The sequence below is a fragment of the Nyctibius grandis genome, assembly GCF_013368605.1.
Source record: "Nyctibius grandis isolate bNycGra1 chromosome W unlocalized genomic scaffold, bNycGra1.pri SUPER_W_unloc_2, whole genome shotgun sequence".
NCBI lineage: Eukaryota > Metazoa > Chordata > Aves > Nyctibiiformes > Nyctibiidae > Nyctibius > Nyctibius grandis.
In genome coordinates this window covers 4272635-4285297 of record NW_027167473.1, presented here as the reverse complement: position 1 = coordinate 4285297, position 12663 = coordinate 4272635, and the positions used below count along the sequence as shown (strand labels likewise).

The following is a 12663-nucleotide window of genomic DNA, read 5'->3' as shown; positions in this document are numbered from 1 at the left end:
TAGTGCCATGGTCTAGTTGACAGGGTGGTGTCAGGGCAACGGTTGGACTCGATGATCCCTGAGGTCTCTTCCAACCTGGTTGATTCTGTGATTCTGTGATTCTGTGATTCTGTGATTCTGTGATTCTGTGAGTCAAAAGCCGCTGGCAGCGGATAGCCCAGTACAAGGCCCCACGGTCTTTACTGACGGCTCTGGAAAATCGGGAAAAGCAGTAGTTACCTGGTATGACGGAAGGCAATGGCAGGAATTGGTGCATTTAGTACAGGGATCACCTCAATTGGTTGAACTTAGTGCTGCCATCGTTGCTTTTAGAACATTTTCGCATTGTGCTGTAAACATTGTTACGGACTCTGCTTATGTAGCAGACATTGCGCAGCGTGTTGATCGTGCGCTGCTCAAAGAGGTAAACTCAGAACAATTATTTTCGTTGCTAAAAATGCTATGGACTGTAGTGAACCGACGTATGCATAGGTATTATATCTTGCATATTCGCAGCCACACCGGTCTGCCAGGATTCATATGTGAAGGGAACGCGCGTGCCGACGCCCTCGCAGCCCCCGCTTGGACCCCTCCAGTGCCAGACCTAGTTCGTCAAGTGTTTCTGTCTCACCAGTTTTTTCACCAAGGGGCTCGGGCGTTAGTCCGTCAATTCAAGATCTCTTTTGCAGACGCAAAATCTATCACTGCTGCTTGTCCGGAGTGCCAACGCCTAGGACCCGGACTGGTGTTTCCACATGGGGTTAACCCGCGCGGCTGCCAAGCCTTGGACCTGTGGCAAACGGACGTAACACGTGTTCCCTCTTTTGGTCACCTACAATATGCTCACGTCTCTGTGGATACTTTTTCTAAGGTCGTGTGGGCATCAGCCCATGCCGGCGAGAAAGCAATCGACGCCATCTCACATCTTCAGCAAGCCTGGGCTGCCCTTGGGATTCCAAAACGTATTAAGACGGACAACGGGCTGGCGTATGTATCTGCATGCATGGCCCGATTTCTCGCCTCCTGAGGGGTGGAACATGTTACTGGCATTCCTCATTCCCCGACCGGCCAGGCCATTGTGGAACGAGTGCACCACACTCTGAAGCAACTTCTTGAAAAACAAAAAGGCGGAATGAGCCCTGAGACCCCGCATGCTCGCCTATGGAAGGCTGTGTACACATTGAATCATTTAACTGTGCCAGCCGGGAAAGAGTGTCCTGTAATTATCTCTCATTTTTTGTCTTTGCAGGGAGGCGATCCTCTTGTCAGGGCAAAGGTTGTAGCACGAGACCTGCAAACGGGAAAGTGGACAGGCCCGTGGGATTTAGTTACCTGGGGACGTGGGTATGCTTGTGTCTCCACAGATGCAGGGCCACGGTGGTTTCCCACCAGCTGTGTTAAGCCTGCTTTGGATCCTGGAGCTGACAAGAGGACACCAGCCGATAGTCCTTCCGCCGACACCTTGGGAGGGGAGTCACAACGTTTGGGTGACTCTGATGCGGAGCCTGAACCAGACGCAGTTTTGTGCCTCCTTAGCTCAGCCTGAACAACCCTTTCATACATGTCTAGTGGGGGTCCCCTTAAACGGATCTGAAAGCAAAAATTACCAAAGGGTCTATTCCTAATTTGTGGGGATAGGGCTTGGCCAAGGTTGCCCAGTAAGAAGGTGGGAGGTCCATGTACCATAAGCAAATTAAGTCTACTAATGCCTACGCGAAAAGTCATACTAACCATCCTAACCTACATAAGGCCAGGCAAAAAAGAAGTGTCACTAACATAGGGAGAGAATGTAACAATGCTGCCCAAGGGTTGACGCAACTGCGAAATTTAGCTTGCTGGGCTGCAAAAAGAGCTAACCACACTTCTAGAGTTTTAGAAGCATTAGCCAATAATGTAGATAGTATTCGACATGCTACCTTGCAAAATAGAGCTGCTACAGATTTTTATTATTAGCGTGTGGTCATGGGTCATGGGTTCTTAGATGACTGGCTGGGTCACCTAGGATTCGGGGGATGGCTGACAGGATTGATAAAGATGGGACTTATGGGATTATTTGAGGTTTGTATCATCATGCTTGTGTTACCGTGTTTGTTTTCTTGTTTGCAAAGGGCCCTGCAACGGATGATAAACACGGCCTTTTTGGTTGAAAAACAAAAAGGGGGAATTGTGGGATTGGACTGGGCTGCTGGCGGCCCTGACCTTGAAGGAATTTAGCAAGAAAACAGGATGTGAGAAAAACAAGATACGGAGTGACATTCCAGCTGCCAACTATGGACTCGTGGCCGGCGCGTGACAGCCAATCAGCGGTTGTGGTCAGGTGCGTGAACAGCGAGCGCAACCAATCATAAAGCTAGCCAGCTAGAGGGGGGAAGATATAAAAAATGGAGTAAAATAAATGCAGGCGCTCTTTTGCTTTTGCTCTTGCTTTGCTGCCTGCTTGAAACTATCCTTCTGTCTCCTGTTTTTATTTGACCGCCGTGACAAATATAACAACACTACACAAAGAAGAACTTGTTAAGAGTGTAATAATGAATCATGGATGTAAGCTATCTGACTGTGGCTTGTAGGACCACTAAACATAGTATGTCTGTCTCTCTTCTTGCTTTAGGTTACATATGGAAAAGAGTCTATAGTTTACCCTGCAATTTAACTTTCAATAAACATGGTATGTAGCATCTTTCATGACCCAAATCATATAAACAGCTATGGCCTCAATCCAGCAGACCATTTAAACACATTCTTAGCTTTTAATCCTCTGATTAGTCCAGTTGAAAACAACAGGATTGACCATATGAATAAACTAAGTATGTGGTTAAGTGCTTTGCTGGATCAGGACCTACAACAGTAAATATTGCGTTGTCTCCTGTCTGCGGACCATATGGAATGCACTGCCAAGCTCATGCTCATGAAGTGTATTATAGTTTAGTATATTTGGATCTGTGTGAAGAGCAAAGATAATTTATACAGTCTTTCTGGACTTTCTAGGATGCCATAGGCAGTATTCTGACACAAACTAGGTAGACTTGGGGGGAGAGAAAGAGAAGGAATATACTTCTCCAAATACTGCATCTCCTGAAGATATCATTCCAGGAAAAAAATACAGCAACATTTCTGCAATAATTTTCTAGGCACTGATGGCCTAGCCCTGTGCCTGAAATGATTGTGAACCCTGAATACAGGAAATAAATGAGGCCTAATTTAATGATAATTTTTAGCATGCAAGAAATACATGGTAATTTTTTACTGAGAGAATAATTGATTGCATATAAAGGAAAAAATGAGAGTTGTTCACAACTGAAAGCAACTCTGAAACATACAGGAGCATAGAAGCTAAGAATGATTTTCTGAAGCAATCAAATGTTGCGGTGCAGTGAATTAGTAAATCAAGGTTGTGTTCCCTCCACCCTCCAGTCCCCACAGCTCCATCACAATTTTGAAATCAGAACAGATATTAAAAGACACACTCCTATGCATTGGCCTGGAACACCCAAGCAGCTATATTCTCGAAAATCCTTGCTCATCTCACAACAGAGAAGCTCGTAAACACCATCTCTGATGTGAAAGGCTCAGCTATATGATGAACTTAGCAGAACGTAACTAGTTACTGCCTGTCAGATGAGCACAAGAGCTAAGGGTGGTTACAATCTGAGCCTCTCTCACTAGAGCTCAAGCCAGTATGTTTGCCATGAAGATGGTTAAAACTAACACCTTTAAGCTTTCTCTTCGGGATGGTCTAGGGCTGTGTATGTGTTCAGCTCACATTATGTGGTTGGAGCCAACATTTGCATGTATCCCTACTGGGCAACCCCAGGAAGGACCTGGATCCCTGGGCATGCCTCAGACACAGCACTGAGCATTCATATTTCCATGTAAACAGGCCCCACTCAACCAGAGTTAAAGCTACCGTTGTGAGAGGCAATGGTGGGAGCCCTTCTAGGGCATCTGTCATTTTATCATCTTCTTGAGGTGTTGTTACAAGGGTGTGTGGGATATATGAAGGCTGTCAGAGGTTATCAGCCTGACAGGTAGATGGGCCATTGTATATACTCTAAAATGCAAGATATTTCTGGCATTTTTCCTCTGAAACTGCTAGCTAGGTGGCCCAAAGGCACTCCAGTAAACAAAGTTGCATGGATTAGCTGTGAATTTCACCTCAAGCTGTTCCTGCAGGTAAGCCCTCACGATGCAGCATGAGCAGTTCAGGAAATGACTGGCCTTCAGCAACTTGTTGCTTCCTCAACTGAGTCTGACCAAGGGAATACCCCATTGAGGATGGCTCAAACAGACTTGACTTACCTTCTCTTGGTTAGGAGTGCTCCAAAGTCAACTTCTACTGCATCACAGAGACATGATGCTCTTATGACTGGGGTGTTGGAATGGAAGGATATAGGCTCTTTAGGAAGGACAGGCAGGGGAGATGAGGAGGGGGGTATCGCCCTCTATGTCAATGACCAGCTGGAGTGCATGGAGCTCTGCCTGTGGATGGAGGAAGAGCAAACAGAGAGCTTATGGGTCAGGATTAAAGGGAGGGCAGGGAGGGGAGACACCTGACCAGGAAGACCAAGCGGATGAGACCCTCTATAGACAGCTAGGAGTAGCCTCATGTTCGCAGGCCCTGGCACTCATGGGGGAATTCAACCACCCCGATATCTGTTGGAAGGACAACACAGCTGGGCACAAGCAATCCAGGAGGTTCCTGGAATGCGTGGATGACAACTTCCTTCTCCAAGTGATAGAGGAGCCGACGAGGAGAGGTGCCATGCTGGACCTTGTTCTCACCAACAAGGAGGGGCTGGTGGGGGATGTGAAACTCAAGGGCAGCCTTGGCTACAGTGACCATGAAATGGTGGAGTTCAAGATCCTTAGGGCAGCAAGGAGGGCGCACAGCCAGCTCACCACCCTGGACTTCAAGAGAGCAGACTTTGGCCTCTTCAGGGACCTGTTCATAGAGTCCCTTGGGATAAAGCCCTAGATGCAAGAGGGGCCCAAGAAAAATGGTTAACATGCAAGGATCACCTCCTCCATGCTCAGGAGCGATGCATCCCAACAAAGAGGAAGGCAGGCAAAAACACCAGGAGTCCCACATGGATGAACAAGGAGCTCCTGAACAAACTCAAGCACAAGAAGGAAGCCTACAGAGGGTGGAAGCAAGGGCAGGTAGCCTGGGAGGAATACAGAGAAATTGTCTGAGCAGCCAGGGACCAGGTTAGGAAAGCTAAAGCCCTGATAGAATGAAAACTGGCCAGGGACATCAAGGGCAACAAGAAAAGCTTCTATAGGTGCGTCAATGATTGTTGCCGCTTGTCTGCGGCAAGCTCCGTTCAGTTGCTGGCTGGCCTGAGGCTATCCGCAACCCAGGGCCATTGAGCACTGACACCAATGTGAGGATGCAACAAATGGCGTTTATTTAACTGCGCAACAGCCTTATATAGTCGTCTTGTCCCGTACGAACTCGCACGATACTTGCACATCCTGCTCCTTTCGCCACGCCTACCTTCCGTTACAGCCCGAGATTTTCTGGTCGCCGTACCCTAATCTACCTACAAGTGATAAAAGGAAGACTAGGGAAAACGTGGGCCCTCTCTGGAAGGAAACGGGAGACCTGGTTACCCGGGATATGGAGAAGGCTGAGGTACTCAATGACTTTTTTTGCCTCAGTCTTCACCAACAAGTGCTCAAGCCACACTGCCCAAGTCGCAGAAGGAAAGGCAGGGACTGGGAGAATGAAGAACCACCCACTGTAGGAGAAGATCATGTCCGAGACCATCTAAGGAACCTAGAGGTGCACAAGTCCATGAGACCTGATGAGGTGCATCCACGGGTCCTGAGGGAACTGGCAGATGAAGTTGCTAAGCCGCTATCCATCATTTTTGAGAAGTCGTGGCAGTCTGGCGAAGTCCTCACTGACTGGAAAAGGGGAAACATAACCCCCATCTTCAAGCAGGGGAAAAAGGAAGACCCAGGGGACTACAGGCCAGTCAACCTTATCTCTGTGCCTGGCAAGATCATGGAGCAGATCCTCCTGGAAACTATACTGAGGCAGATGGAAAACAAGGAGGTGACTGGTGACAGCCAACATGGCTTCACTAAGGGTAAATCGTGCCTGACAAATTTGGTGGCCTCCTATGACAGGGTTTCAGCATTGGTGGATAAGGGAAGAACAACTGACATCATCTACCTGGACTTGTGCAAAGCATTTGACCCTGTCCCGCACAACATCCTTGTCTCTAAATTGGAGAGACAGGGACTTGACTTCATGAAAACCGCATGAAGTTCCACAAGGCCAAGTGCAAGGTCCTGCATGTGGGTCGGGGCAATCCCAAACACAAATACAGGCTGGGCAGAGAATGGATTGAGAGCAGCCCTGAGGAGAAGGACTTGGGGGTGATGGGTGACGAGAAGCTCAACATGAGCCGGCAATGTGCGCTTGCAGCCCAGAAAGCCAACCGTGTCCTGGGCTGCATCCCCAGCAGCGTGGCCAGCAGGGCGAGGGAGGGGATTCTGCCCCTCTACTCTGCTCTCGTGAGACTCCACCTGGAGTACTGCGTCCATCTCTGGGGCTCCCAACATAAGAAGGACATGGAGCTGGTGGAACAAGTCCAGAGGAGGGCCACGAAGATGATCAGAGGGCTGGAGCACCTCTCCTATGAAGACAGGCTGAGAGTTGGGGCTCTTCAGCCTGGAGAAGAGAAGGCTCCGTCTGGGGAGACCTCATAGCAGCCTTCCAGTACCTGAAGGGGCTACAGGAAAGCGGGAGAGGGACTTTTTACAAGGGCATTGAATGATAGGATGAGGGATGATGGTTTTAAACTGAAAGAGGGGAGATTTAGATTAGATATTAGGAAGAAATTCTTTCTTGTGAGGGTGGTGAGACACTGGAACAGGTTGCCCAGAGATGTTGTCGATGCCCCCTCCCTGGCAGTGTTTAAGGCCAGGTTGGATGAGACTTTGAGCAACCTGGTCTAGTGGAAAGGTGTCCCTGCCCATGGCAGGGGAGGTTGGAATTAGATGATCTTTAAGGTCCCTTCCAAACCAAACCATTCTATGATTCTATGAAAACTGAGGGGAAGTCATCAGGGGCTGAGAAGTTGGCATCCAAGAGCTAAAGACACCATTACTAACAGCTGAGACAAGTAGCAGCCAAGGCATGGAATAGTACTAAGCTGTTGGGACAGTGTTGCAAATCTTTCTCTGGATACCCCATAGTATCTGAAGTTGGCAAAAACTAGCCTGAAGTTTTTGGCCAAGGTTTGATTTTCTCTCTAGTCTGACACAGCCTGGTTTGACAGAAATGGGTGAAGCCCTAGAGAACTGATCCTTAGTTCATTTTGTTTTTTCACCATCCTCATTTGCTTAAGCTCGAAGTCCTGTGCAAATACTGCCTGAAGTGCACCAGCCATTCTCCTTTTGAGAAAATACTTGCAACTTCATTTCGCTTCTGTCCATTCTCAGGTTTCTGAAACCCCATTCCTGGAGTCAGCAAAGAATTTATGGTATCTCTCTGGTTCTTCTGATACAAACAGACCTTGTCGTTCTGCTGCATTCCTCTTGTTCTCAGACTTTTTTCCCAAAGGTCTCAAAAGTTAGTAGCTTTATAGGCTGTACTGGGCCTGGCTGGGATGCAGTTAACTTTCTTCATAGCAGCCCACATGGTGCTGTGTTTTGGATTTGTGACCAAAACAATATTGATAACACATCAGTGTTTTGACTATTGCTGAACAGTGCTTGCACAGCGTCCAGACTCTCTCTTTTTCTCATTCTGTCCCCCTCCAGCAAATAGGCTGGGGATGGGCATGAAATTGGGAGGAGACACAACCAGAACAGCTGACTCAAACTGACCAAAGGGATATTCCATGCCATATAATGTCATACTCAGCAGTAAAAATACTGTAGTGGAAAAAGGGGTGGGGGTCTTCCAGGGTAGCCATTGCTCAGAGATTGGCAAGGCATTGGTCTGCTTGTGGGAGGTGGTGAATGATTGTCGTTGCATTGCTTTGGGTTTTTTTTCCCCCTCTTTCCTTCACTTATTAAACTGTCTTTATCTCAACCCACAGGTTTTCTCACTTTTGCTTTTCCTGTTCTCTCCTCTGTTCTGCTGGGCAGGGGGAATAAGCAAGCAGCTGTGTGGGTGGCTGGGCTCATACATTGTAGAACTAATAGCAGCAAGAATGTTTACCTTGTATTTACAGTCTAGTGTGAGCTTACTGGGGATCTTAAGAGAAATTTCAGCCTTTTTCCCTTGCAGCCAATAGGATCATCAGTGTTTATATGTCCCTGCCTACATGCTTCCAAATTTTGTGTATGTATCCTCCTTCAGGTATGTCTCAGCTATGACCACACACAATCACATCACCTGTAGATTTTCACACTCTTCCAAAGTCATCATCTTCCAAAATGTGCCCACCAGTTTCCAGTTTAACCATGTCTGCCCTCTGTGACCATGAGTCCCTTCATGAAAGACGAGAGACTGCTGTTTCTGGTGACCCCACTGCAACTATGGGAGAAGTATGACCACCAGCAGCAGCAGTTCAACTCCTTCCACCACTGTTCTGCCTATGAAAGCGACAGTCTGCCACCTAGTCCTCTGAGAATCACAGAATGGTTGGGGTTGGAAGGGACCTCTAGAGATCATCTAGCCCAACCCGCTGCCAAAGCAGGTTCACCTAGAGCATGCTGCACAGGGTCACATCCAGGTGGGTTTTGAATATCTCCAGAGAAGACGACTCCTCAGCCTCCCTGGGCAGCCTGTGCCAGTGCTCTGTCAACCTCAAAGTAAAGAAGTTTTTCCTCACATTCAGATGGAACTTTCCATGTTTCAGTTTGTGCCCGTTGCCCCTTGTCACGTCTCTGTTCTCAGTGGTGCCCAGTCTGGCCACATCCTCTTGACACCCACCCCTAAGGTATTTGTAAGTGTTGATAAGATCCCCTCTCAGTCTTCTTTTCTCCAGGCTAGACAGACCCAAGTCTCTCAGCCTTTCCTCATAAGAGAGATGCTCCAGTCCTCTAATCATCTTTGTAGCCCTCCACTGGACTCTCTCCCTAGGTACAGGACCCTATACTTGCCTTTGTTGAACTTCATTAGGTTCCTCTCTGCGCAACTCTCCAGCCTCTCCAGGTCTCACTGAATGGCAGCACAGCCTTCTGGCGTATTGTCTTCATTTAGCCTGCACCAAGGACTAAACAATAGCAGTTTTTCCTCTCACCCAATATCCCTTCCCCAAATGAGGAAGGGAATTGGGAAAAAGAGAAGGAGAATCATGGGATGAAGTTAACCAGATTTAATGAAATGAAGAAAATCAATATAAATGACAACACAAAAAAGACAAAAATATACTCGTCAAGAAGAAAGAAGAAAGAAGAAAGAAGAAAGAAGAAAGAAGAAAGAAGAAAGAAGAAAGAAGAAAGAAGAAAGAAGAAAGAAGAAAGAAGAAAGAAGAAAGAAGAAAGAAGAAAGAAGAAAGAAGAAAGAAGAAAGAAGAAAGAAGAAAGAAGAAAGAAGAACCCCACACAAAACAAAACAACACAACACACCTCTTGCTCCCAAGCCCTCCCTTTTATAGTGAGCTTGATGTCAATGCTATAGAACACACCTGTGGGCCAGCCTGGGTCAGCTGCCCTGCATTTAACTGCTAATGGCCCTGATCACCATGGCTGGCCACACACTGAAACCAAACCCCAGTGAAACCAGGACAGGATTCCACCCCTTATTCTATATCATTTACATCAAGTCACTACTATTTCCCCCATCCCTCAACATACATACACATCCACACACAGATATTCTCTCCAGTCCATGGGCCATCTCTCCAAGAAGTCCATTGAATCAATTCAGTCCAAATCCATGGGTTCCATTCCTCATCATAATCTCTCAGGGCAGGAAAAAACGTCAGGGTGGCATCTACTCAGTTAGGAGCTCAGGACCAGGCCTACATATGGTGTTATGGACTGTTGAAGTTGGGCACAGCAGGATGGTGTATTGCATCTTGATCTTGCAGTGCATGTACCTGCTGCAGCCCATGTTCAGGGTCTGGGGTGATTCTTACTGTAATAAATGACACTTCGCATCATACAGTTATTGGCTATTCTCACCCAGAATTAAATCTCCTTGAGGTACACATTTAACTTCCCCATCCTCCTGCATCATCCACCACATGCACCCAGGTCCTTGAGCAAAAGCAATCCCACACATAGGTTTGCCTTTGCTCGAGGCAGGAGTCATCCAAACTGTTTTCCCCAACATATTCCTTGCATGAACCACAGGGACTTTAACCCCCTCTACGGTGCGCAAAAGCTCGGATTGAGCAGGACCAGCCCGGTTGACAGATCCCCTGGTATTAACTAACCAGGTGGCCTTTGCTAAGTGCTCATCCCAGTTTTTCAATGTCCCAGCACCCATCGCTTTCAGTGTAGTCTTCAACAGCCCATTGCATCGTTCCACTTTCCCGGCGGCTGGTGCATGGTAGGGGATGTGATAGATCCCTTCAATACCAGGCTCTTTAGCCCAGGTGCCTATGAGGCTATTTTGGAAATGAGTCCCATTGTCTGACTCGATTCTTTCCGCAGTGCCATGTCACCACAAAATCTGCCTTTCAAGGCCCACAATAGTGTTACGGGCAGTGACATGAGGCACAGGGTATGTTTCCAACCAGCCGGTACTTGCTTCCACCATTGTGCGCACATGGCACTTGCCTTGGCAGGTTGGTGGAAGCGAGATGTAAGCAATCTGCCAGGCCTCTCCATACTTATATTTCAGCCATCGCCCTCCATACCACAGGGGTTTCAGCCATTTGGCTTGTTTAATTGCAGCGCATGTTTCACATTCGTGGATGACCTGTGCGATGGTGTCCATGGTCAAATCCACCCCTCGGTCACAGGCCCATCTGTATGTTGCATCTCTGCCTTGATGGGCTGATGTATTATGGGCCCACCAAGCTAAAAATAGTTCACCTTCATGCTGCCAGTCCAGATCTACTTGGGACACTTTGATCTTAGCAGTTTGATCCACCTCCTGGTTGTTTTGCTGTTCCTCAGTGGCTCGACTCTTGGGTACGTGAGCATCTACATGACCTACGTTCACAACCAGCTTCTCCAATCGGGTAGCAATATCCTGCCATAATTTGGCTGCCCAGATGGGTTTGCCTCTGGCTGCCAGTTGTTTTCTTCCAGTGCTTCAGCCATCCCCACAGGGCATTTGCTACCATCCACGAGTCAGTGTACAGGGAGAGTACTGGCCATTTTTCTCACTCAGCAATACCTAGAGCCAGCTGGATGGCTTTTACCTCTGCAAACTGACTCCACTCACCATCTCCCTCAGCCACTTCTGCCACTCGTCACATAGGACTCCACACAGCACCTTTCCACCTTCGCTGCTTGCCTACAATGCAGCAAGATCCATCAGTGAACAAGGCATGATGATTCTCCTTCTCTGATAGTCTATTGTATGGTGGGGCCTCTTCAGCACGCATGACCTCCTCCTCTGGCGACATTCCAAAATCTTTGCCTTCTGACCAGTTCGTGATTACTTCCAGAATTCCTGGATGATTAAGGTTCCCTATTCGGGCCCCCTGAGTAATCAATGCAACCCACTTACTCCATGTAGCATCAGTTGCATGATGTGTAGAGGGGGTCTGTCCTTTAAACATCCAGTTCAACACTGGCAATTGGGGCACCAGGAGGAGCGGTGCCTCAGTGCCAATTACTTCTGAGGCACCTCAAACTCCTTCATAGGCTGCCAGTATCTCTTTGTCTGTTGGAGTATAACGGTCCTCTGATCCTCTGTACCCCCGGCTCCAAAACCCCAGGGGTCGACCTTGAGTCTCCCCCGGTACCTTTTGCCAGAGACTCCAGGTAGGACCATTCTCCCCAGCTGCAGTATAGAGGACGTTCTTTACTTCTGGTCCCGTCCAGACTGGTCCAAGGGCCACTGCATGGACTATCTCTTGTTTAATTTGCTCAAAAGCCTGTTGTTGCTCAGGGCCCCATTTAAAGTCATTCTTCTTTCGAGTCACTTCGTAGAGAGGGCTCACAGTCTGACTGTAATGGGGAATGTGCATCCTCCAGAAGCCTACTACACCTAGGAAAGCTTGGGTCTCCCTTTTGTTAGTTGGCAGAGACATGGCTGTTATTTTGTTGATCACATCCATTGGGATCTGACGGCAGCCATCTTGCCACTTGATCCCTAAGAACTGGATCTCTTTTGCAGGTCCCTTGACCTTTCCACGTTTGATGGCAAAACCAGCTTCTCAAAAACTTCCCCTGCTGTATCACCCCATACAATGACGTCATCAATGTATTGCAGGTGTTCCAGAGCTCCACCCTTCTCCAGTGCAGTCTGGACCAGTCCAGGGCAAATGGTGGGGCTATGTTTCCACCCCTGGGGCAGTCGATTCCAGGTGTATTGGATGCCCCTCCAGGTGAAAGCAAACTGTTGCCTACACTCCACTGCCAAAGGAATGGAGAAAAACACATCTGCAGTATCAATCGTGGCAAACCACTTTGCTGCCTTTGACTCCAGTTCATAATGGAGTTCTAACATATCCAGTATGGCAGCACTCAGTGGTGGTGTTACTTCATTCAGGCCATGATAGTCCACAGTTAGTCTCCATTCCCCATTGGACTTTCACACTGGCCATATGGGACTGTTGAAGGGTGAGTGCGTTTTGCTGATCAATCCTTGGTTCTCCA

General features: G+C 48.0%; 1 pseudogene; it reads left to right on the top strand.

Annotated features, from left to right (window-relative positions):
• LOC137677145 (pro-neuregulin-1, membrane-bound isoform-like) overlaps nucleotides 1-12663 on the top strand; it is an 88722-nt pseudogene that overhangs the window by 15564 nt on the left and 60495 nt on the right.